General features: G+C 37.9%; 1 long non-coding RNA gene across 3 annotated transcripts in view; it reads left to right on the top strand.

Moving 5' to 3' along the window:
• The window catches only part of LOC133076145 (uncharacterized), a 59982-nt gene that overhangs the window by 2825 nt on the left and 30919 nt on the right, over positions 1–26238 (top strand). For 2 of the 3 annotated variants that reach the window (XR_009697502.1, XR_009697503.1), the window contains exon 2: positions 206–358. This is a non-coding gene — a long non-coding RNA (uncharacterized LOC133076145). Of the gene's footprint in view, positions 1–205; positions 359–6328; positions 7362–26238 lie in introns of those variants that run through there. The other variant, XR_009697501.1, reaches the window with a different exon arrangement.

Consider the following 26238-nt stretch of genomic DNA (forward strand, 5'->3'; position numbering starts at 1 on the left):
ATATTTTGTTTTACCTTTATATTATGTTAACTTTTACTATGCAATAAGTAAATGTTTATTGTTTAGTCACTTTTAACATTAGACATTTATTCAGCAAATCTTGGTAATTTATATAATGTTTCTTTGCAGTAACTGTAGCTTTGTACCATCAGATTTAGAAAATCATAGAGCTGAGACAGATTAAATATAAATCTTCATTTTATAGATGCCCTGATTGTGAAGTAAGTTTGTCTCAAGTCCTTGGAATCGTACTTGCAGTGCTTCTTCCAATCCATCCTGCCACTCATAGGACAAATAGCAGGATTTCGTTGTCTAGCACATGAACGATAACAGCAACGCCGTTGAACAAGATGCGAAGGTACGGGTACTTCTCATAGGACTCTAAGTAGAAGAAATTCTTTCTAACTTTTTACTTTAAAATAATTATAGATTCACATGAAGTTGCAAAGATAGTAGAGAGGTCCCATGTGCCTGCCCCATTTTTCCCCCTAGTTATATTTTGTAAGTGGAGGAAATTTATCAGTTAATATGTTTGTTCTCAGAAAAAGCTCAAACTGATAGATTTAATGAGAGCTGCAATTTTTTAAGCACCTATTTTATACCAGCAGCTTTACCTACATTACCTCATTTAGAGCTTACGACAGTCCTGTAAAGCAGAGGTTATCCTCAGTTTACAGGTAAAGCAACTCAGATTCCAAGAAATTAAGTCACTCCCATCAACTCTCAAGGCCAGATCTTCCTGCCTTGCATGTTTCACTTTTTCCACATTATGGACAGTTGAAGGTCATACATTCCTTACACTGTGTTCCAGCTGAATCCTGACAATTATCTAACAATAAAAACATTTTCTGTATTATTATCGTTTTTTAAAAATTGTGTGAATATTTTCTCAGAAGTTAAAACTGTTTCTTTTTAAAAAGAATGGATATATATGTATATGTATAACTGATTCACTTAGTACACCTGAAACTAACACAACATTGTAAATCAACTAAAAAATTTTTTTTAAAACTGTTTCTTTTTAGAAAATCTATGTACAAAAGAATATGTTTCATTAAATATTTCCATTTTATTTGGGACCAATAATTTTCCCCAGGGCGTTCAAAATTAAAAGCAGGAGGGAAAGATGACTAGATCACATGTAAGTTCCTTTCCAAAATCTTTGATTACTTTGATCTATTGACTTAGTATTGCTAAATTCTTTGGACTAGAAAGTTGTACTCTGAGACATTATAGGTCACTATTTTAGAGGTTAAAATTCCCATCACCACATCTGTCAAGTTTATCTACTGTCTTAGTCAGTTCTGGTTGCTTTAACAAAGTACCATAGACCGGATGGTTTATAAGCAATGGAAACTTGTTTCTCACAGTTCTAGAGGCTGGAAGTCCAAGATCAAGGTGCCAGGAGTGTGCAGTGGGGAGGATGGTGAGCCTGGGGCCAGGGGACCATGTTAAGGCTCTATTGCATCAGCCCAGGCAGGACACAAGGAGTCCTTGAACTCAGTGTGACAGTGGGGTGGGCTTAAAGACAGCGGAGAAGATGGATTTGAGAAGATTTTGAGAAAATATTCACATAATTTTCCATAATAATAGGTCAAAAGACTGCAGTATAGTGTAGACATGGCTTTCTTATGCACTGGGAAACCAAGGAATGCATGTGACTCACCTTACTGCAATATTTGCTTTATTGTGGTGATCTGGAACCCAACCTCCAAGGTATGCCTAGGTGGGTTGCATGAGTTTTTTGGTTTCCCAGTGCATGTAAGGGTCGTGTTTGCACTGTACTGTAGTCTATTAAGTGTGCAATAGCATTATGTCTAAAAAATGTACATACCTGAAATAAAAAATGATAAAAAAATGACAAACATCATCTGAGCCTTCAGTGAGTCGTAATCTTTTTGTTGATGGAGGGTTTGAAATACTGTGAGAATTACCAAATGTGACACAGAGACACGAAGTGAGAAAATGCTGTTGGAAAAAATGGTGCCAATAGACTTGCTCAACACGGTGCTGCCACAAACCTTAAGTTTGTAAAGAAAACACAATATCTGCGAAGCACAAGGAAGGTGTAGTACAATTTAAAAAAATAGGTCAAAGCAATAGGAATGTTTTGATTGATGCTGAGAACATCTTTGATAAAATTCAATTGTCAATATTCATTTTTGATAAAAGAAATTTTGCTAAACGGCTACATACACACACTGAAAACCAGCTTCATGTTTAATGGTGAAATCCTAACAGCATGTCCATTAAATATAGTAATAAAACAGTGGTGCTACTTATCCTAATTAATGCTGTAATGCTATTCTGGAAGTACCAGCTAATGCAATTAGATAAGAAAGTAAAGGAAGGACTATTGAAGACTGAAAAGGATACAGAAAATTTATCATTATTCATAGATGATGCAATTAGATTTTTTGGCTAAGGGGTGCTCACAGCCTCTTTTCCCTAACCCATTGTTCCATTCCACTTTTTGGATTGATCAAGTTCAAAGGCACTTTACAGTTGCCTGCCCCCAGAGAAAGGAGCTGTTATTGTGCCATTCTGTCTAGAGGGAGGCACTGGGAGTGGCTCTTGTGGCCCCATTTTTTTAAGGCTTGAGAAAAAAATGTCAGAGCTTCCTCTTGTGAGACAGACAACATACTAACTCCATTTGTGACTTTACATTCCTTGTGCCTGAAAGGCAAGCTCAGTGATAATCCAATTGCCCCAAGTATTGTAGCAAATGCTTTTTTGCTCTAGTACATGCTTCTCCTGGCCAAGTGCTCTGGTTTGTCCTTAGCCCGCATTGCAGGGGCAAGAGCCAAGATCCAGGACAGGTTTCAGGGCCTGCTTTGGTTCTGTCATGTAGGCATATACAGGGTAATGGTGTAGCCTGATCTCCTCGAGTTCAACACTAGCGCCCAGGGCAAGTTATCAGATAATAACGGTGATCACTTGCCTTGCTTTGCTTTTGTGTGTATGTGCATGTACTTTTCTTGGGGACCTTAAAGAAAAGGAGGTCAAGAGCTGGATTTGAGTTTTTCTGGATCTCTTTGTCAAACACCACCTTAATTGCTCTTACTTTTGGCATGACCAAAATACACCTTGAAAACCCAGGATTATAAACTGAAAAACTTTTAGAAATCATAGTTTAGTGATGTGGTAAGTTACAAACTCAATATACAAAAATCAATTAGAAAACTATAATACTACTGAGACAGAGGAAGGCAAAATTGAGAGGCATAATGTTTTTTGTTTTTTGTTTTTTTTAATTTTTTATTTATTTTTTAACATCTTTTTTGGAGTATAGTTACTTTACAATGTTGTGTCAGTTTCTGCTGTATAACAAAGTGAATCAGCTATATGTTTACATATATCCCCATATCCCCTCCCTCTTGCACCTCCCTCCCAACCTCCCTATCCCACCCCTCTAGGTGGTCACAAAGCACTGAGCTGATCTCCTGTGCTATGCAGCTGCTTCCCACTAGCTTTCTATTTTACATTTGGTAGTGTATATATGTCGATGCTACTCTCTCACTTCGTCCCAGCTTACCCTTCCCCCTCCCCGTGTCCTCATGTCCATTCTCTACATCTGCGTCTTTATTCCTGTCCTGCCCCTAGGTTCATCAGAACGATTTTTTTTTTAGATTCCATGTATATGTGTTAGCATTTGGTATTTCTTTTTCTCTTTCTTACTTATTTCACTCTGTATGACAGACTCTAGGTCCATCCACCTCTCAACACATAACTCAATTTTGTTTCTTTTTATGGCTGAGTAATATTCCATTGTATAAATGTGCCACATCTTCTTTATCCATTCATATGTTGATGGACACTTAGGTTGCTTCCATGTCCTGGCCATTGTAAATAGTGCTGCAGTGAACATTGTGGTACATGACTCTTCTTGAATTATGGTTTTCTCAGGGTATATGCCCAGTAGTGGGATTGCTGGGTCATATGGTAGTTCTATTTTTAGTTTTTTAAGGAACTTCCATACTGTTCTCCATAGTGGCTGTATCAACTTACATTCCCAACAACAGTGCAAGAGGATTCCCTTTTCTCCACACCCTCTCCAGCATTTATTGTTTGTAGATTTTTTAATGATGGCCATTCTGACTGGTGTGAGGTGATACCTCATTGTAGTTTTCATTTGCATTTCTCTAATAATTAGTGATGTTGAGCATCCTTTCATGTGTTTGTTGGCAATTTGTATCTCTTCTTTGGAGAAATGTCTATTTAGGTCTTCTGCCCATTTTTGGATTGGGTTGTTTGTTTTTTTGATATTGAGCTGCATGAGCTATTTGTATATTTTGCAGATTAATCCTTTGTCAGTTGCTTCATTTGCAAATATTTTCTCCCATTCTGAGGGTTGTCTTTTGGTCTTGTTTATGATTTCCTTTGCTGTGCAAAAGCTTTGAAGTTTCATTAGGTCCCATTTGTTTATTTGTGTTTTTATTTCCATTTCTCTAAGAAGTGGATCAAAAAGGATCTTGCTGTGATTTATGTCATAGAGTGTTCTGCCTATGTTTTCCTCTAAGAATTTTATAGTGACTGGCCTTACATTTAGGTCCTTAATCCATTTTGAGTTTATTTTTGTGTATAGTGTTAGGAAGTGTTCTAATTTCATTCTTTTACATGTAGCTGTTCAGTTTTCCCAGCACCACTTATTGAAGAGGCTGCCTTTTCTCCATTGTATATTCCTTCCTCCTTTATCAAAGATAAGGTGACCATATGTGCATGGGTTTATCTCTGGGCTTTCTATCCTGTTCCATTGATCTATATTTCTGTTTTTGTGCCAGTACCATACTTTCTTGATTACTGTAGCTTTGTAGTATAGTCTGAAGTGTGAGAGCCTGATTCCTCCAGCTCCGTTTTTCTTTCTCAAGATTGCTTTGGCTATTTGTTTTTAGATGGGAAGGTTCAATAATGTAAGGATGTCAATTTTCCTAAAATTAATTTGTAAGTCTAATGCTATCCTAATAAGAATCTCAATGACATTATTTAAATAATTTAAAAATCCATTTGAAAGTGTAGTTTGGTAGAGCCCTTTTGAAGGCAGTTTGACTTTATGTGTTAAATTTGTCCTTTGACTCAATAATCCCACCTTTAGGAATCTGTTAATATGAAAAGATGTATGCAGAAGGATGTATGTCACAGCATTTTTATAATTAGGAAAAAATGGAAAACAGCCTATATATTCTATGGCAAACTAATTAGATAAGTTAAAGTATGGCAAATACTGTTGGTTGCCTACCTAAAAGCCACCCTCTCTCCCTTCCTTCCTTCCTTCCTTTCTTTTCTTCTTTCTTTCTTTTACTTTTTATTAGGAAAAATTTCAAACATATACAAAAATAGACAGAATGATTCATAAACCCCCAAGTACTCATCATTCAGCTTCAGCAATTAGCAATTCACAGCCAAAATTGTTTTATCAATACTTCTATCCACCACCATATTATTTTGAAGCATCTTATCATTTCATCTGTAAATATTTCGATGGATGTTATTAAAAGATAAGAACTCTTTCATAAAAAGCATAACCAAAATATTATCATACTTTCAAAAACTAACATGAATTCCTTGATCATGAGACATCCTTTCAGAGTTCAAATTTTTAGTTACCTTCACAAGTACCATATATATTTTTTAACAGTTTCAGTGACTCAGGATTCAAATAAAGTCTACTCATTGCAATTGGTTGATATGTCTTTTAAGTCTCTTTTAATCCATAGGTTCCCTCTTCAGTTCCTTTTGTTTCCTTGAAATTTATTTGTTAAAGAAACCAGGTTATTTGTCCTCTGGATTTTCCAAAATCTGGTTTTTGCTGAATGCACTCTTCATACTTTCCATAAATTGGTAATCTAGAGTCTTGGTTAGATTTGGGTTCTTCTTTTTTTCTTGGCAAGATGACTTCTTAGATGGTGGCGTGTCCTTCCATCAGGAGGCATGTGATGTTGGATTGTTTCTTTCTGTGAAGTTAGTAATTGTTGATGCTCAATGCCTATATCCGTACTATACTGAGTACAGTCAACAGAATTAGATTAACATCTAGTGTTATAAATGGTGATCTCCTAACTCCATCATTTCTCCTCCATTTATTAGCTGGAATACTTTTATAAACAGAAACTACTTTCCTCAATGACTTGGTTTCCCAGTGAGAGCAGGATAAGCATTTAATTCTTTCTCTTAATTTGCTAGTTTACAAAATAATGAGTTATTTCACTAACAGTCTCCAACGGTGACCAAAAGAGTTTGTCTGTTGGTATCATTGTGAATTCATGGGTTTAAACTTGCTTCATGTGTTCCATCCCTTTTTTCTTGCTCACAGAACCCTGTTTTTGTTTAGGTAGTGATACGGTCAGTCACAGAGAAGAAATCCTGGCTTGTATGAGCACGTCATATCAATCCGTTCTTATTGGCAGTGTCTGGGGTTGGCAGGTGACTAGTCACTGATGAAGACACTTATGAGGAAGGTCACGTTGAAGAAAGACCCCTCCACCCACTCAGCTGCTCCCTTCTTCTCTTCAGGCTTTTTTCATATTGTCTCATGAGGACTTGATATTTGGAGGGCTGCTGCTGAAGCTTGGAATTTCCCAATGGATACACATGATACATATGCACAATTATGAACTTATACTGCAGTTCTAGATTTATTGACAGGGAAAGATATCTGTGATATGTTGCTGATATGATACGTAACATTAAAACTATTTACATAAAATTGAACACAATTGTGTATATATGCACCAAGACCTGCCTGGAATTATGTTCATTTAAATATTAAGAGTGGTCATCTCTGAGTAGTGAGATGTTGGTGAATTTCTACTTTATTCCTTGTATTTTTCTGTAAGGTTTAAGGTTTAGATTTTAATGTGAATAATCAACGTTTTTAAAAAGTATGATTCTGAGCTTGAGAGTCTGATTGATGCAGACTCAAATTTTAGTCCCATCTCTCAGTGCCTGAGTGCCCCCAGACAAGACACTTTACTTCTTCTTTTTTTTTTTTTAGTTTTTTTTTGATGTGGACCATTTTTAAAGTCTTTATTGAATTTGTTACAATATTGCTCCTATTGTTTATGTTTTGGTTTTTTGGCCGCGAGGCATGTAGGATCTTAGCTCCCCAACCAGGGATCGAACCCACACCCTCTGCACTGGAAAGCGAAGTCTTAACCACTGGACTGCCAGGGAAGTCCCTCACTTTACTTCTTGGAGCTCTGGTTACCCATCTATAAATTGATGTGATACCTACCTTATGGGACTGTTTATAACACCCAGTATGGTCCCTAGCACAGAGCTTTACTGAGAAAATATTAGTTCTTTGTGTCTTGGCCTGGAAGGCAATGCTTTTTTTTTAAGTTCTTGCCTTCAGTGAACACATGTATATGTGGGAAAGACTGATTCAATAAGCCTTTCCTCTCCTAAAGACTGTATTTCCTTCGCAGTTCTGTATCTGTTCCATTTCAAATAAAGGTTTAAGCTCTCTCAAAAAAAAAAAAAAAAGTATGATTCTGGGCAATTCTCATCTATCTCATGTTACTTATAATGGATTTTTTTTCCAAACAAATATATCCCATCATAAAAATTCTTTTTTATAAGACTGCATAACTGGCATCACATGATTTTTCTCCATGGCATAATCATCAGACAGGAAATGTTTTGATTCTGGAATAACATTTCCTGATAAACTTTTGTTGGAAACATTTAAGCATTTCCTGATCTGAAAATTTTTGAGATTTTTTTTCCTTTGTGTATCTTATTGTTATAATTAACAATACTCTCTAGCCCAGTGGGACAGAATCAACCTGTTGCAGGAAAAAAAAAAAAAAAAAAAAAAACTTTGAGAAAAAACATGAGTTTTATTAGAGAGACATTTTCCAGTCACCAAGAAAATAAAACTGGCACAATTTTCACCTAGTGGTAAAACTAATAAGTAGTCTCCCTTTAGCCTACATTTAAGAAATTTTAATTTCTTTGGCACATTTAATTCTCAAAAGAAATTGCCTATTCTTAAAGCCAAAAAGATGTTAAAATCTTTTAGGCTTTAAGAATAGTCTAGGCCTCCAGAGTAAAATTGAAAAAGGGCCTTTCTTCCTTTAGCTAATTCCCCTTTGTGTGGCTTGTTCTGTGAGGCCATTAGTGCAGGGAGCCACGGCCTGCTGACTGCACAGTGGACAAAGGAAATGGAATCAACAAGTATCTATGGCCCACGTGCTGTGTGCCCGTGTTACCACAGATGCCGTGGCAAGTTCAGTGAGGGAGATAACCTTGCGTTCCCGGACTTCATGAACTAGTGGGGAAATACCATGAAGACATGTGGGGAGACAGGCTGGAGATGAGTCTAGAAAGGCAGTTCCTTGAGGGCATGGGTGAATTTTAAACAGAGGTCAGGTATGGTCTGGAGAATGGCATGACAGAGGCAGATGGATGTAGGGAAACAAACTGAGAAGTGCTTCAGGAGTCTGGATGAGAGACAATGCAAGCGTCAATTTGAGAGGTGGTTTGGGAATGGAGAGGAGAAAGGAGGGATTAAGCTAATACTTACATTCTATAGTCTCTGTTGTCATTTCTCCCTTGTTCTCTCTTAACATCAATGGAGGCTTCAGCGGGATTTAATTTACTTCAGCTGCAGTAAGGGAAATGGAGAGCAAGGTTTTTTCCATCCACCCTTGGGTCAGAGCTCTGAAGGAGGTACGGCTTGCTCCTGGCAGCCAGCATGGAAGTGGTGAAACTCTGAGCCAGGTTATCCACAGGTTTGTTTTTCAGTGCAAAAGATCCACACTGTCACCTGATGATTGACAGTAGAACTCACCTCCCCATACAGACAGGGGTGCGGCCCTGAACCCAGTACAAATAGAGCAGGCCATCAATCAGGGCCATATTATAGCCTTGGTATCTTCTCCCTGTCCTGCCCTGAGTTTTCAGTGAGGGGATGTCTCTCATACCCTCAGCTGGGAGCATTCTTATAGCTTCTCGATTGGGCCTGGTCATTTACAGTCTTCCTACACAACTGGCTCTTCACTCAAATTGCCTTTTAGGGGACAGACTGTCCTGAAATTTGGTCAGAGGTCAGACAAGGCCTCCCTAAGGCTTCTCTGCAACATCAAGGACCCAAAACTGACGTTGCCACTCAAGCCCGAGCCAACGTGCCTCTGGAGAAAATATCATAGCAAATTTGCAACCTGGAGGAAAGGCTGAGACTGTCTTCCCGCCAAGCCGTTCAAGATTCAGGATCTCAGGTCTGCTTTGGGTCAGGAATGCTATCCCCACTGGTAAAAATACAAGGCATGGGTCAGTGGTGAGAGAGTTTAAGAGCCCCACCTCAAAGAAACTTTGTGGCGGCTTTATTGCTTAGTACCGGTGTCTATTTAATCCTCCCCCTTCTGAGATTTCTATCTAGTGTGCTAGTTCCTAGCTAGGGTTTGGCACCTCAGACCCAAGTCACTAGAGAAAACTTGGAAACCAATTCCTCATCTCATTTTGCAGGGTCTGGTGTAATGTTTCCAAAGCTTGATAGTATAGTCTGAACTGATGATCATAGTGAAATGAAGAACAAAATGAAATTTTAACTCTTTTTTTAGCTTTTTAAAAAACTTGAAGTAAAATTGGTATATTCCATTATATAAGTTTCAGGTGTACACCACTGTATTTATATGTATAATCTGTATCCACTGCAGAGTGATCACCACCAAAGGTCTACTTTCCATCCATCACTGTACAACTGATCCCTTTCACCATTTTCTGACTTTTTTGTACACTGAAATAAAATTACCCATGAAATGGGTTGTGATAAGGCCACCTTCAAGGTTCCTAAAATTAAAATGAGGAGAGAGATCTGTAGAAAAGTTCTGGCCCTGTTCCCTGGACCTACCCAGCCTGGTGTATGGACGATGTCCTGAGCCCTTGTCCCAACATCACCACCCAAATGGCTATCTATCCTATTCCCAGAGGACTTTAGGCACCATGTAGAAGGAGAAATGAACAGTTAGGCTTTAGACATATTAGGAGTCGATTATTAGTCAGTGGTTCACAACAAGGCTTCAAAAGAAGCAGGAAATACATCATCAAGAAACCAGGAATTTGTGGGATTTCCCTGGTGGCACAGTGGTTAAGAATCTGCCTGCCAATGCAGGGGACATGGGTTCGAGCCCTGGTCTGGGAAGATCCCACATGCGGTGGAGCAACTAAGCCCGTGAGCCACGACCACTGAAGCCCGCGTGCCTAGAGCCTGTGCTCTGCAGCAAGAGAAGCCACCGCAATGAGAAGCCTGCGCACCGCAATGAAGAGTAGCCCCTGCTCGCCGCAACTAGAGAAAGCCCGCGTGCAGCAACGAAGACCCAATGCAGCCAAAAATAAATAAATAAATATATTAAAAAAAAAAAAAAAAAGAAACCAGGAATTTGTGATGCAATGCTGCCTGCCTAAATGGGAGTGTTTCCTTAATTTCTCTTTCAGATTTTTCATCATTAGTGTATAGGAATGCAAGAGATTTCTGTGCATTAATTTTGTATCCTGCAACTTTACCGAATTCATTGATTAGCTCTAGTAGTTTTCTGGTGGCATCTTTAGGATTCTCGATGTATAGTATCATGTCATCTGCAAACTGTGACCGATTTACTTCTTCTTTTCCAATTTGTGTTCCTTTTATTTCTTTTTCTTCTCTGATTGCCGTGGCTAGGACTTCCAAAACTATGTTAAATAATAGTGGCGAGAGTGGACATCCTTGTCTTGTTCCTGATCTTAGAGGAAATGCTTTCAGTTTTTCACCATTGAGAATGATGTTTGCTGTGGGTTTGTCATATATGGCCTTTATTGTGTTGAGGTAGGTTCCCTCTATGCCCACTTTCTGGAGAGTTTTTATCCTAAATGGGTGTTGAATTTTGTCAAAAGCTTTTTCTGCACCTATTGGGATGATAATATGATTTTTATTCTTCAGTTTGTTAATGTGGTGTATCACATTGATTGATTTGCATATATTGAAGAATCTTTGCAACCCTGAGATAAATCCCACTTGATCATGGTGTATGATCCTTTTAATGTGTTATTGGATTCTGTTTGCTAGTATTTTGTTGAGGATTTTTGCATGTAAATTCATGAGTGATATTGGTCTGTAATTTTCTTTTTTTGTAGTGTCTTTGTCTGGTTTTGGTATCAGGGTGATGGTGGCCTCATAGAATGAGATTGGGAGTGTTCCTTCCTCTGCAAGTTTTTGGAAGAGTTTGAGAAGGATGGGTGTTAGCTCTTCTCTAAATGTTTGATAGAATTCACCTGTGAAGCCATCTGGTCCTGGACTTTTGTTTGTTGGAAGATTTTAAATCACAGTTTCAATTTCATTACTTGTGATTGGTGTGTTGATATTTTCTAATTCTTCCTGGTTCAGTCTTGGAAGGTTATACCTTTCTAAGAATTGTCCATTTTTTCCAGGTTGACCATTTTATTGGCATAGAGTTGCTTGTAGTAGTCTCTTAGGATGCTTTGTATTTCTGCAGTGTCAGCTGTAACTTATCCGTTTTCATTTCTAACTTTATTGATTTGAGTCCTCTCCCTCTTTTTCTTGATCAGTCTGACTAATGGTTTATCAATTTTGTTTATCTTCTCAAAGAACCAGCTTTTAGTTTTATTGATCTTTGCTATTGTCTTCTTTGTTTCTATTTCTGCTCTGATCAAAAAGTTCTGAATTTTTAAAACCCTTCTAGTTATTGTTATGCATAGATACTCTATCTTAAAGAAGCTGATTTTTGCCTGAGTGTGCCTGTGGTCATACCATACGTACTATAGCGTGCACTTTTTACTTAATATTTTGTTTTTGAGATTTATCCACAGTGAATCATATTGGTCTAGTTCATTCATTTTAGCTCATATATAATACTCAGTTTTATAAACTTATTAAGTTGAACCATATCCAAATGGTTGAATAGCAGCAATTTCATATGGTTCAACCAAATACCACAATTATCTATTTTCCAATTGATGACTATTTCAATTATTTTCAGTATTTCATTATTGCAAGCAATGATGTAATGAAAATCCAATTATATACCTCCCTAAGTACTGTGCAAAATTTTCTCTAAGTTGTGTACTGAAAATTAGAATGGCTGGGTCTTAGGGTATGCACAATTTTATTTTATCAGATAATGCCAAATTATTTCTCAGAGTGTTTGTATCAGTTTCCACTTACCAATACTGTATGAGAATTTCCTCATCCTGACCAACACTTGGTATTATCAAAAATCTTGCCAATCTGATGGGCCTGAAAAGATATTTCCTTGTTTTTATCTGCATTTCCTTGATTACTGATCAGTTTGAACATCTTTTTGTATTTATACTAATACATTTCTTTGAATTTACTCTTTATATCATTCCTAATTATCTAAAGGTTATTTGACTTTTCCTCTTGATTTGTAGAAGTTCTTCCTACAGTTTGACGACTGAATTATTGTTAGACATGCATTATAAGTATCTTCTCCAAATCTGTGGCCTGTCTTGCAATATCTGGTTTTACAGAGGTTATAAATTTGAAAATACTGAAATTTAATTATATTTCCTTTATGATTTGTGCTTTTTGAGTCTTGTATAGGAATTCATTCTACCCTGTGGTCACAAAGGCGTTCTCCTACATTGTCTCCTATAAGTCTTAAAGTTTTGCTTTTCACATTTGAGTCTTTAATCCGTCTGGTATCGAGCATGTGTATGGTACGAGATGAAGGTGTAACCTTTTCCCTCCCTATAGTAACGTATTGTTCCCGCATCATTTATTGAACAGTCATCTTGTCTACACTGAGTTGTAACCACTTCTGTTACCTACCAAATTTCCACACTTGCCAAGCTTTTTTTCTGGACCTTTCTTTCCGATTAATTGGTCTATTTTTCTGCCCGTTTGCCAATGCCTCGTTGTTGTACTTTCTATAGTTTTATAATAAGTGTTAATATCTGAAAAGGTGATATCTTTTAATATATTTTTTGTCCTTTCTTATACTTTTTCCTTCAAAAATTTTTTAGCTGTTCTTGACCCTTTACTATTCCCTTGACGTTTAGGTTCAGCTTGTCAAAGCCCAAGATAAAGCATTAAATTTGTAGATTAATTTGGGGGAAGGACTGATATCACTATGATAATGAGTCTTCCCAGTCATGAGCATAGTCTATCTCCCTATTTATTTAGGTCTTCTTTTGTTAGTAAATAATACATTATAATATTTTTCATAAATGTTTTTCATACCTTTCATGTTAGTTGTATTCCTAGGTTATTTTTGTAAATGGAAAAAAAATTTTTTAAATTATAATCTAATTGGTTGTTGCTAGTGTCCTAGAATGCCATTGCTCTGGAAACACACCATCTTATTAGCCTGGACTCTCTTATTAGCTTGAATAGTTTGTAGATTCTCTTGGGCGTTCTGTTAGGACAACGCAATTCTTTGGAAATGATTTTTTTCCGTTTCTTTTATTTTTCTTATTTTTTAGCTCTGGCTAAGACTTCTAGAACTGAGTTGAATGGAAACAGTAATGATGGTATCCTTGTCATGTTCCTGACTTTAAACAGAATGTTTCTAATGTTTCACTACGTATGATATTTGTGGTAACTTTTTGATAAATACCCTTTATCACTTGAAGAAATTTTCCTTCTGTTCCTAATTGCTAAAATTAGGTTATTTTCATTATTGAAAATCATAAATTTTATTGAATTGGGGGGCATATATAGAGATTATCATATATTTTAAAATTTAGTAATGTGGAAAATTACATTAATAAGGTTTCATGTCTTAAACCATTCTTGTATTCCTGGAATAAACCCTGGTTAGTCATGATAATTTTTATACACATTGCTGAATTCAGCTTGCTAATATTTTATGTGTGATATTTGCATTCATGATCATACCGAAGTTTACATACACATTTTATTTCTTATACTTTCTTGTCTAATTTTATTTGGGAATTGATTCTTCCTTTTCTATTATCTGGAAACATTTTTTTATAAGAAAAGAGTTACTTGCTCCTTAAAGTTTTGGTAAAATTTGTTTGTAAATCTTCTGGACATGGTACTTTTTGGTGTGTAGATTTTTGACTCATTTAATTTCTTCAACAGATATGGGTGGGATTGATAGTCATTTAGCACACATGATAAGTCTATACCAGTTATTTTCAGCAATTGTCTGTTTGGACTTCTTAGTTTTCCTTTGGTTTTATCATTGCTTGTCCTATATCACTTGTTGAATACTTTAAAATATTATCTTGGATGTAGATTTATTCAAAATTTTATTACTTCTCAGGTCAATTTAGATGACTTACGTTTAACCAAAAAATGTCTATTTGATCTAAGTTTTCGAATGTATTATTATGAAGTTGTTCAAAGTATTTAGTTAAATTTAAAACATTTTACAGTAAATTCTTTCATTTCTAATATGCTTTATTTGTATATTCATTTTTTCTAGATCAGTCTTCCCAGAGGTTTACATAGTTCTAATTTGGAGGGGTTTACTCTGTTGCTTTTTCCTAACTTTTGATTGAATACTTAACTCATTTATTTTCAATCTTTTAAAAACTCTCTAAAATGTAGACATTTAAGACTATAAATTTTCCTTAAGTATCACTAGCTATATCACACAGGTTTTAAAATGCAATGTTCAAGTATGGTACTGGCACAAAAACAGAAATATAGATCAATGGAACAAGATAGAAAGCCCAGAGATAAACCCACGCACATATGGTCACTTTATTTTTGATGAAGGAGGCAAGAATGTACAATGGAGAAAAGACAGCCTCTTCAGTAAGTGGTGCTGGGAAAACTGGACAGCTACATGTAAAAGAATGAAATTAGAACATTCCCTAACACCATACACAAAAATAAACTCAAAATGGATTAAAGACCTAAATGTAAGGCCAGACAGTATAAAACTCTTAGAGGAAAATATAGGCAGAGCACTCTATGACATAAATCACAGCAAGATCCTTTTTGACCCACCTCCCAGAGAAATGAAAATAAAAACAAAAATAAGTAAATGGGACCTAATGAAACTTAAAAGCTTTTGCACAGCAAAGGAAACCATAAACAAGATGAAAAGACAACCCTCAGAATGGGAGAAAATATTTGCAAATGAAGCAACTGACAAAGGATTAATCTGCAAAATTTACAAGCAGCTCATGCAGCTCAATATCAAAAAAACAAACAACCCAATCCAAAAATGGGCAGAAGACCTAAATAGACATTTCTCCAAAGAAGATATACAGATTGCCAACAAACACATGAAAGGATGCTCAACATCACTAATTATTAGAGAAATGCAAATGAAAACTACAATGAGGTATCACCTCACACCAGTCAGAATGGCCATCATCAAAAAATCTACAAACAATAAATGCTGGAGAGGGTGTGGAGAAAAAGGAACCCTCTTGCACTGTTGGTGGGAATGTAAATTGATACAGCCACTATGGAGAACAGTATGGAAGTTCCTTAAAAAACTAAAAATAGAATTACCATATGACCCAGCAATCCCACTAGTGGGCATATACCCTGAGAAAACCATAATTCAAGAAGAGTCATGTACCACAATGTTCACTGCAGCTGTATTTACAATAGCCAGGACATGGAAGCAACCTAAGTGTCCATTGACAGATGAATGGATAAAGAAGATGTGGCACATATATATAATGGAATATTACTCAGCCATAAAAGGGAATAAAATTGAGTTATTTGTAGTGAGGTGGATGGACCTAGAGTCTGTCATACAGAGCGAAGTAAGTCAGAAAGAGAAAAACAAATACCGTATGCTAACACATACATATGGAATCTAAAAAAAAAAAAAAAAAAAAACTGGTTCTGATGAACCTAGGGGCAGGACAGGAGTAAAGACGCAGATGTACAGAATGGACTTGAGGACACGGAGAGGGGGAAGGGTAAACTGGGACGAAGTGAGAGAGTGGCATGGACTTATATATATACTAGCAAATGTAAAATAGATAGCTACTGGGAAGCAGCTGCATAGCACAGGGAGATCAGCTCAGTGCTTTGTGACCACCTAGAGGGGTGGGATAGGGAGGGTGGGAGGGAGACGCAAGAGGGAGGAGATATGGGGATATATGTATATGTATAGCTGTTTCACTTTGTTATAAAGCAGAAACTAACACATCATTGTAAAGCATTATACTCCAAATAAAGATGTAAAAAAAAAAAAAAATGCAATGTTCATGTAAAAACCACCCAAGTCTAAACATATCATACACTTAATTATGATTTTTTTCTTTTCAGGCTACTTTTAAATCTTGGTTTCTAATTTTATTGTGTGGTGGTCAATGTGGTCTATATGTCCTCTTTAAGAATTCCTTTGTGGCCTAGCTGAGTGCTTGGTTTTAATAAGTTCTCCATGTGTTGGGCTGTTGGGGACAGTTTCCTAGATTATACAAAACTTATGTTAAGACCTTTAATATTACTGTTCAAATTTTCTAAGATCAACCTAAATCTCACACTTTATACAAAAATAAATTCAAAATACTTAAAATACAAAATACTTAAAATATACTTAAATGTGAAGCCTAAAACTATAAAACTTTTAAACAAAACAAAACAAACAAACCAGGGGAAAATCTTCAGGATCTAGGGCCAGGGCAAAAAGTTCATAGACTTGACACCAAAAGAAAATAAAAGAAAAATTGATAAATTGGGCCTTCTCAAAATTAAAACTTTTGCTCTGCAAAAGCCTACGTGAAGAGGATGAAAAGATTAAATTACAGACTGGGAGAAAATATTTGCAAGCAACATATCCACAAGGGACTGGTTTCTAGGAATATGAAGAATTCTCAAAACTCAACATTAAAAAACAAGCAAACAAAAATTGATAAAAGCCATGAAGGAACATTTTACTCAAGAGGTCATACAGTTGCCAAATAAATATATATGAAAAGGTGTTTATCATCATTTGCCATTCAAGAAATCCACATAATCCACATGATGGTATATCACTATACACCCATCAGAATGGCTAAAATTAAAAATAGTGACAACACCTGGTACTGGCAACAATGCAGAGAAACTGGATCATTCCTACATTGTTGATGGGAATGTAAAATGGTACAGCCACTCGCAAAACAATTTGGCATTTTCTTATAAGTCTAAATAGGCAATAACCATATGATCTAGCAATTGTACTCTTGGGCAAACGAAATGAACACCTGTACATGAATGTTCATAGCAGTGTTCTGTAATAGTTAAAAACTGGAAACAGCTTGGAAGTCCTTCAACAGGTGAATGGTTAAACAAACTGTGGTTCATACATACCACATACTACTACATATGGTATATACATACCATATACTACTTAGCAATGGAAAGGAATGAACTACTGATACACATAGTAACTTGGATGAATCTCCAGAGAATTTTGCTGAGTGAAAAGAGCCAATTTCAAAAGGTACATACTGTATGATTCTTTTATGCCATACGTTTGAAATGACAAAATTTTAGAAATGGAGCACAGATTAGTGGTTGCCGGGAGTTGAGAATGGGGGGAGAGGAGAGTTGGATGTTGTTATAAAAGAGCAACAGGAGGGATCCTTGTGGTGATGGACTGTTCTGAATGTTGACTGTGGTGATAGATGCATGAACCTACATATGTGATAAAATTGTATAGGATTGAGTACACACAAATGTGTATATGTTAAGCTGGGGATATATGAATAAGGTCAGTGGAATGTATCAATGTCAGTATCCTGGTTGTGATATTATAGTAGAGTTTTGCAAAGTGTTGAGGGAAACTGAGTAGAAGGTACTTTCTGTATTATTTGTTATAACTGTATGTGAATCTACAATTATCTCCATAAAAAATTCAATTAAAAGTAATCTACTAAATCAATTCACTAAATAATCTAAATTTCTTTAATTCTTCTACTATAGTTCCATTCTTTATCCTTTACCTGATTTATTTTGCACACAGTTACAAGATAAACAAATAATTATACACAATAACAAGATAAACTTATTTTGCAGATTACTTCTTAAAGAGGAAAAAAATAGGGAGATGGATACACCTGCTCCCAAATAGCAAACAACAAACAGAACATTCTTGGATCTAGTGCTTTTTTCAACTGAGTCAGTTATATTAAGAATTATCCTCTTTAATTAAAGGAGTAGAATTTCAAAGAAGACACTTGCTTGGATGTGGTCAGGCGGCACTTTTCTTTGATAATGAAGTGCTTAAGACCTTCTGTTCTTAGAATTTATAGTAGGCACAGCATCGTGGAATTGAAGAGACGTAGTTCTTCAAGTCTATCTGTTCCATCTCCCTACTACTGCAGAATTGTTCTTTATGCTGCACTCATAATAAATGATGATTACTATGATTAATACTAATAGCTCCAACAATATTATACAGCATAATGGCTCCAGCAATTATACTGATAAGTTTGATATAGGAATTATTTTCCTGAGCTCATGCTAAAATTTCTTCTTGTTCAATATTATCTTGTTATTTCTATTTATTTCTCCCCAAAAATACCCTCCCCATTACTTCCCCTGTAATTATAAGCTCACTGAAGTGAGGCCCTTTCATTTTGCTTTCCTCTTCACTGCCTGAAGCACTGCGGGCCCTCAGTAAAGGCTGTTTCACTTTCGATGTTGACATCTTCAAATGGAGACAGGTGGCTTCATGAGTTAAGACAGTCATTGCATCAACCAGGATTAATTTGATAATTTGCTTCAAGCTCATTATAATTTTGACTCTTCTTCAAGCACCCTGATTTTTAAAAGATTAGTGCTGATTCCCCAGGCTTATTCCTTCCTTTCAGATTTGAAAAATCTGACCCAAAATGCTCAGGAACTTTTTATGGTTTCATTGTTTACAGTGATATTTAATGTAAAAAATATATAAGATCATAATAAGGTTGACTTTAGCCAATTAAACATTGATAAATATTAATATAACTATTTTCAGATTTATTTTTTATTAAATAACACAGATCCATAGCAGATTAGCATATGAACTGGTAAATTTACAAACTCTTAAGCAGAAGAATAACATGCATAAAAAATTAACTAAGCAGGGGCTTCCCTGGTGGCGCAGTGGTTGAGAATCTGCCTGCCAATGCAGGGGACACGGGTTCGAGCCCTCGTCTGGGAAGATCCCACATGCCGCGGAGCAACTAGGCCCGTGAGCCACAACTACTGAGCCTGCGCGTCTGGAGCCTGTGCTCCGCAACAAGAGAGGCCGCGATAGTGAGAGGCCCGCACACCGCGATGAAGAGTGGCCCCCGCTTGCCACAACTAGAGAAAAAGCCCTCGCACAGAAACGAAGACCCAACACAGCCAAAAATAAATAAATAAAAAATTAAAAAAAAAAAAAAATTAACTAAGCAGCTACTGTACCACTTGTTGCTCTGATGTTTTCGAAAACTGAGAAACACAAGATGAAATGAGCAAATTACAGGAACTACATCTAAATTACGGTAACACGACAGGTTAAATAAATTAGATTCTATCGCCTGAAGAGACCATATTTTCTACAGTGCCTGTCAGAACAGTGCGTTCAGTGAAGGTGCTTAGTGAACGTTCATTGAAATGGATTTACAGACACACTGGATATACAAATTCTGCTGTTGAAAGCAAATCCATAATTATCCTGATGCTGATGCTGATAAATTAGAAACCAAATCTAACGCAAGTAGAGTTTATGTTGACCAGTGTGTCTTGTTTGCTGAATGGGACCTGTAAAGAAAAAGTGATATACTGACTTGAGATATTTTAGTGCCTTATCTGCGGGAAGCACCACTAACTTGAGAGAAAGAGAAAGAGAAAACATACACGAGAGATTCAATAAGAGGCAGTGAGAACTGGGTCTGAGCCACAGAAATAGTTACACACAAGGAGTGTGGCTTCACATTTAGACAACCTGGGAGATTCCAGGTGTAGTTTTCTGTTCTGCCATGTGGTCAACCTCATGGCTCCAAATTGCAGACCCGAATTTGGTACAGTTTCTCCAGATCAACTAAATAGTTGATACCAAACTTAAAACACAAATTAAGGGCTTTCTATATGCCCAAACTTGGACAAAGTATGGGAGAACACTAAAATTATTTTTTTGACCACACCACGTGGGCTGTGGGATCCTAGTTCTCCGACCAGGGATGAACCCGGGCCCCCGGCAGTGAAAGTGCTGAGTCCTAACCACTGGACCGTCAGGGAGTTCCCCAAAATGATGTTTAAATGGTTCCTTACTTGGAGAAGGGGAGGAGCCTGATGGTAGTAGTATAATGTGGGAGAAGGTGGGTAAGATTAATATACACAGTGGGTGTGGGTTGAAACTGGGAAACGGAGGATGCAGAACGAGGGCTCCTGACCACGATTCCTGCCCTCTCCAGTGACTTAGATATTAGGAAATGCCATTTTCCATCTCTCTCCAGAATGGTTGTCCGCTTAACCATAATGATCTCCTTGCCTTGAATTCTTCCCATCGACCCCCTTTTCAGTGGTATCTCAAGATTGCTGAAACCAAGAGTAAATGGCAGAAAATATTTGGTTCCCAGAAATACTTGACTGCCTCCTCTGTTGGACAAGATGGTTTCTAGTGCAATCTATTCTTCAATGAAATCAGAAAATGTTGAACTTGGTTTTCTTCTTCTGAATCCCTCTCTGAATTTAAATGCACCTAAATGTTCCCAGAAATCAGTGTTTAAGGCCTAGAGCCATATGCCTTTTGCCCATATCTTTCTAGGAGGTGTATATGATATCCAGCATTATGACTATAATAAGGTTGCAGTTTAATTAACAAATATATCTCTTTATTGTCAAAATAGCCAAAAATAATACAAATCCATCATTTAATGGAAAAACACTGGGCCAAATCTGTTTTGTCCAGCAGCTAACTGCTGGCCTTAGGTGAGTCACCAGACCTCCCTGGCTCCCAGCTTCCTCATCTATAAAGTAAAATGCTTCTCCTTGATAACCCCCCCAAAGTCCCTCCCTGCTCTAACACTCCCTGATTCTGTAGAGCACTGAGAGAGAGTAAACTTTCCCTCATTTTTTTTTTTTTTAATTGGGGTATAGTTGCTTTACAGTGTTCTGTTAGTTTCTGCTGTACAATGAAGTGAATCAGCTATGTGTACACATATATCCCCTCCTTCTTGGACCTCCCTCCCCCTCTCCCTTCCCCCCACCCCATCCCATCCATCTAAGTCACCACAGAGCACCGAGCTGAGCTCCCTGCGCTATACAAGGTTTCCAATTATCAATTCCATTCTTCTGGTTGCTTTGTATCCAAACCCAAATTGCTTGAATTGTTTAAGGGTAATTATCACATTTAAATATGTGTTTGCACTAGAAGGGACAGTGGCCAAAGGAATCTTAACATAAGGCCATGTGACCCTTCACTTAATTGAAAAAACTTCCTGTTTCATCAACTATCCAGTCATCCACGCTTGCACTGGTCTTGAGATGCTTTTAATAAGCTGTGTGACTCACCAGGAAAACAAAAGTAATAGGTTCTGTTAGTGTTTTAGACTGTTTGCTGGTAAAATTGTCCAAGGGAAGACATGATACAGAGGTGCCAATCAGCATCTTGGAAAGAGATTGAAAATGATGTTGTGATAAAAAAAGCAGAAGGACACTTAAGATCCTCAAGTTTTTTAAGTAGAAATAAAGAACGATAAATAAATGCTATCCTTTCTCTGGGGTAATTGGTGATAACAACTCACACACACACACACACACACACAAAATCATGCTATTCCAGCAAAGAAAAGTGATGATAATAAGAGGCCATGGCAAATAAAGAAGGATGTTTACGCTGGTTTAAGGAGATCATCTTTCTTTGTCTGTGTTTTACTTCCTTTTCAGGCTGCTGACCTAGTCTATTTTGATAGTGATAAGAGGCACTTTGAGAGGTTTTACAAATACTGACTCTGCATAAGTTTGCAGTTATCAGTAAGCTTGGCCCCATGCCACTTATGTAGGCAAAAGAAAATGAAAATAAATGGTGCAATGCAGAGTTTGCCTTAGAATTGAGTATTAAGGGAAGAAAGGGGGAAACGTATGTGAGCGTGTGTGAGTGTGAGTATGGGTGTGTGCGTGTGCCCCAGATGAGGCACGCTCTTGGGTGGGGAAGCTCTTCTTCAGAGGACCGTGAGATTTAGCCTAGGGACAGCGTGAGGCCTCAGACTTTAATTTCTGTAGACTTCAGGTGATATTTCATCTCTTCATATTTTGTAGACATTCTTACAACTGGGACCATGAAAGATGGGCTCTTAAGATTTGATGGGGCCCATTTGAGTTTGTCACATTAAATCAAAATGTCCCCCTTCTCAGAGACACTACAGGTGGGTTCCAGACTTCTGAATAGGTGCTAGCAGAGTGATAGCCTCATCAATGATATTCTGGCCTTTCGTGCCCCAGAGTCCGTGACACATAGGTCCCTTAGGTGTTATGAGACTTTTAAGTCTTTTGCTGCAATGGGGTAGGACATGATGGAGACAGAAATTTTATGTGTTTAATTCAGTTGCACTTGTTATTCAACTTCAATCAGTCTATTTATAATGCAGTATGAAACCTAAGGTGATGTCTGAATCAAATATTCTATTAAACAAATTGCAATATGTAGTGGAACTTTATTATACTCTTTCCATCAAGGTGATTACCTACATGCATTTACAAACGCCATGTACCAACACTTGCAGTTTTCAGTTCTTCGTATATATTCTATAACACATACATATATAAGTATAGGGTGTGTTCTTTCCTTTTAGAAAATCCTATACAGTAAAATCTGAAGTTGGGAAACAGATAACCCTCAAAGTGGTTTTTTTGTATTATCACAGAACTCTTTACTTTCCAGAATAGTTTCCCTATTCAATTCTCTGCCCCACCCCAAATTGTTCTGTTTAGCATTCCATAGTTTTGCCTTTCCCAGAATGTCATGTAAATGGAATTATACAGTATGTAACCTTTTCAGACCAACGACTTTCACTGAGCAATATGCATTTAAGACTCATTCATGTCTTTGCATGATCTTTTTTACACCTGCCTGTAAGTCTTTGTTTTTCTGCTTTCTGGCATAGCACAGGCTCATTTTGTATTCCATCCCCCCACCATCCCAGCCCTGAAACTCTTCCTTTTCTCAAGGAGTCCAGTATAATGGCATTTAGAAACCAGTATCTGGGCACACAGTGTGTTTATTGCTACTGAGGTATCACCGTTTCTAGGGCCCTTCAGTACAGAGAGTTAGAGTATATATTTATTTAAGCCATGGCTGAATTACACTGAATCCTCTGTTCCTAATCCAAACCACAGGGTTCTTCCTTTAATGGAAAGGTATTCTACATTCATTAACTCAAATCAGTTCCCCCTAGTCAGGAGTGTTTCTTGTTTGGCATTCAAGTTTGGAACCATTTATTTCTTATTCTGCTCCCAGCCTGACTCAGTAAAGGGAAAGCTGATGTGGAAACTGATTAGCTTTCAGGGTAACCACTTTTCCCAAGCGGAATACAATAGTTTCCATCCCTTTTGCCTGGCTCTGAAAGTGCAATCTGTTATTTTTTTTAGTATCAAAATCAAAGAAAAAAAAAAAAGGAGCTTTTGAAGATCCTAAGTACTTCACATGTCTCTAAGGTTCTGAGGAAAGCCCAAATTGTATAGCTTTCTCCAAGGAGAGGAGAGGAGAGAGAACAGAAAGGACAGGGACTGACTGTCTCCTGATCTCTTAACAGTCTACATTTGTATTTCTTGATATTTGGAGTCCTGAGACTAGGAGAGTTTACTTCTGTTACCAGATAATTAAGATACAATGTCTTAACTATCCTTCTGTTCTGTTGCACGTCAAGGGTGTGCTGTGGAGAATGTTGCAGAACTCTGTATCTTCATTGGCTCCAAGAGGCTGCCCTATTTCCTCAAAAGAAATGTGTTTTTCATAACAAAGCTGGCTTAACTTTCAAGTGGCATGGCATAATTAAAGTGATGGTAACAATGACAGAAGTGCAGGTCTCCTGCTTCTTCCTTTCTATGAAGTCAAAGGAGGAAACAATATAGAATGCAAACATGCAAACGGAAGATTTCTTTGTCCTCCTACTGCGTTTTGTTTGAGGTTCCAAATTCAACATGCAGCTAAGGCAAGGAGGGCACGCAGCCGCTGCAGCCAGGATGAACTGCACTGTCTTGTTCTTTTGCCAAATCCATTCCTGAAACAAAAATGAAACAGTCCCTGAACCTTCTTAATCTTTGGAGGTGAGGTCGAATACACGGTGCAGAGAGTGCTGTGCTTGGGAAAATCTCTACTTGGGGCCGGTTCTACCACTTAAGGCAGCAGTGGCTTTGACCGCAGCACTCGTTCGCTCTGAGCCTGTTTCCTTCTCTGCAAAATGAGAATAAAATTCACCACCTTGCTTACCTCATAAGGGCGCTTGAGGCTCATATTAAATGCGATAATGTCAAAGGGCTTTGTGAACTCTAAAGAACTATAAATATAAGGTGTTATTAGAAGTGGTTGGAGGGAAATGATGAGACAGCTTAATTTAAGTCATTTCAAATGACTCAGGGTGGAGGAGAGCTGTGTGAGGGTTAGATATGGTTATTGCTCTATAGTAAGAGGGGAGAGAGGGCAGGGCTGGCAAGGGGAACAGGGTGATTTCTCCTCTCCCCCAGGAAGGAGGGCAGAGTTGAATCACTTTCTGAAGAAGGCAAGAATTATCACAGGGGTTCTGAGACTGCAACTATGATGATGAAACAGGATGTAACTAACAGGAGACAGAAAGATGGTAAGAGGGGCCGAATGTGCTCCAGAAATACCGGAAGTGGAGCAAAAGATGGGGGGTTGCCTAGAAGTGGAAAGAAAACAAAGGAAGTCGAGACTGATAAGGACAGAGGAGGGACAGCTGCTCACGGCACACAGGGGCGGCTGCACAACTGAGGTGAGGTGAGAAGGCATTTCGAGACTCAGGACCAGAGGGCCCAGGGCGTCAGCAGCCCCAGGGGCCAACGCTGGAGAATCAACTGGAAAAGGGCTCCATATCCTAGACTCGTGGTTTTCAGACACCTAGAGATTTACTTATTTACAAGTGTCTACTGTGTGCCAGGTACTGGAAAGGGGACCCTGTTTTTAAACAAAATCCTACACAGAACCCCACTATGTGAAACAGAAAAAAATTGAAGCTGCTTTTTTTTTAAACCCATTATGATTTATTCTCTACAATACTTTGTTAAAGAATTCAACGATTTGCACTCAGAAGTTATATAGCCAAGAGGCAACCAAGTGTAATACAAAGAATTGATCTAAAGTCTTTGCACTGAAGGCCATGCAAAAGTCTCTGCTTTGTTGAAGCTGCTTTGTTGAAGCCAGGCTTGGAGAACCCAGGGCCTCCCAGCTTCCCTCTGAACCCCGTTGGCAGCTCCCAAGGCATCTGTGCAGGGACATAGGGTTCTACCGAGAGGTGCAGATAAGCCCACTCAACCTTGTTTCATCTCTGGCACCCAGCACCTGAGAGGTACTCAGTATTGCCCGAATGAATGAATGTGATAGAGGGTAGGTGGTCTACAGGAGAGAATTCAGATAAGTGGGTTCAGGGGATTCTGTAACTACATCATGAGGCTGTAACTTATCATCCATGCATAGTGTATATATGAAAGTTTTTCAAGCTTTAGACGTGGAATGTGGCTGGTTTGTCAGGGATGAGGGAGCCCCCTAGTTAGGGGTGTGTGTCCAGCCACAGGAGCCAAAGTTGGAGAGGGTAAGACAAGCCAGAATCAGAGGACACTTCTATGGAAAATATCTTGGTCATTTCATCATGAAAACACAACCAGTCCACTACTCTGTTCCTACACTAGTGGGGCAGAATCACAGATAAAAACACCTAACATTTATTGGGTGTTGACTACTTGCCAGGCACAGTAATAACGCCTTAATGCTGGCCAAATAATGCCCCCCCCCAAAACATCTATGTCCCAATCCCTGGAGTCTGTGACTATGTTACATTAGACGGCAATGGAGGAATTAAGGCTGCAAATGGAATTAAGTTTACTAATCAACTGACTGTGAGATGGGTTGATCAACCTGGATTATTTGGTGGGTCAGTGTAATCCCAGGAGTCCTTATAAGTGAAAGCAGGAAGCAGGGGTCAGTGTCAGAGAAGGAGAGGTAACGGCAGAAGCAAAGGTTGAAGTGATATGATGTGAGAGCTCTACTGGCCATTGCTGATTTTGAAGGTGGAGGGGGCCATAGTCCAAGGAATGTGGGCAGCCTCTAGAAACTGGAAACACAAGGAAACAGTTTCTCCTCCAGAGCTTCCTGGCCCTGC

Source organism: Eubalaena glacialis, chromosome 16 (genome assembly GCF_028564815.1).
Source record: "Eubalaena glacialis isolate mEubGla1 chromosome 16, mEubGla1.1.hap2.+ XY, whole genome shotgun sequence".
Lineage (NCBI taxonomy): Eukaryota > Metazoa > Chordata > Mammalia > Artiodactyla > Balaenidae > Eubalaena > Eubalaena glacialis.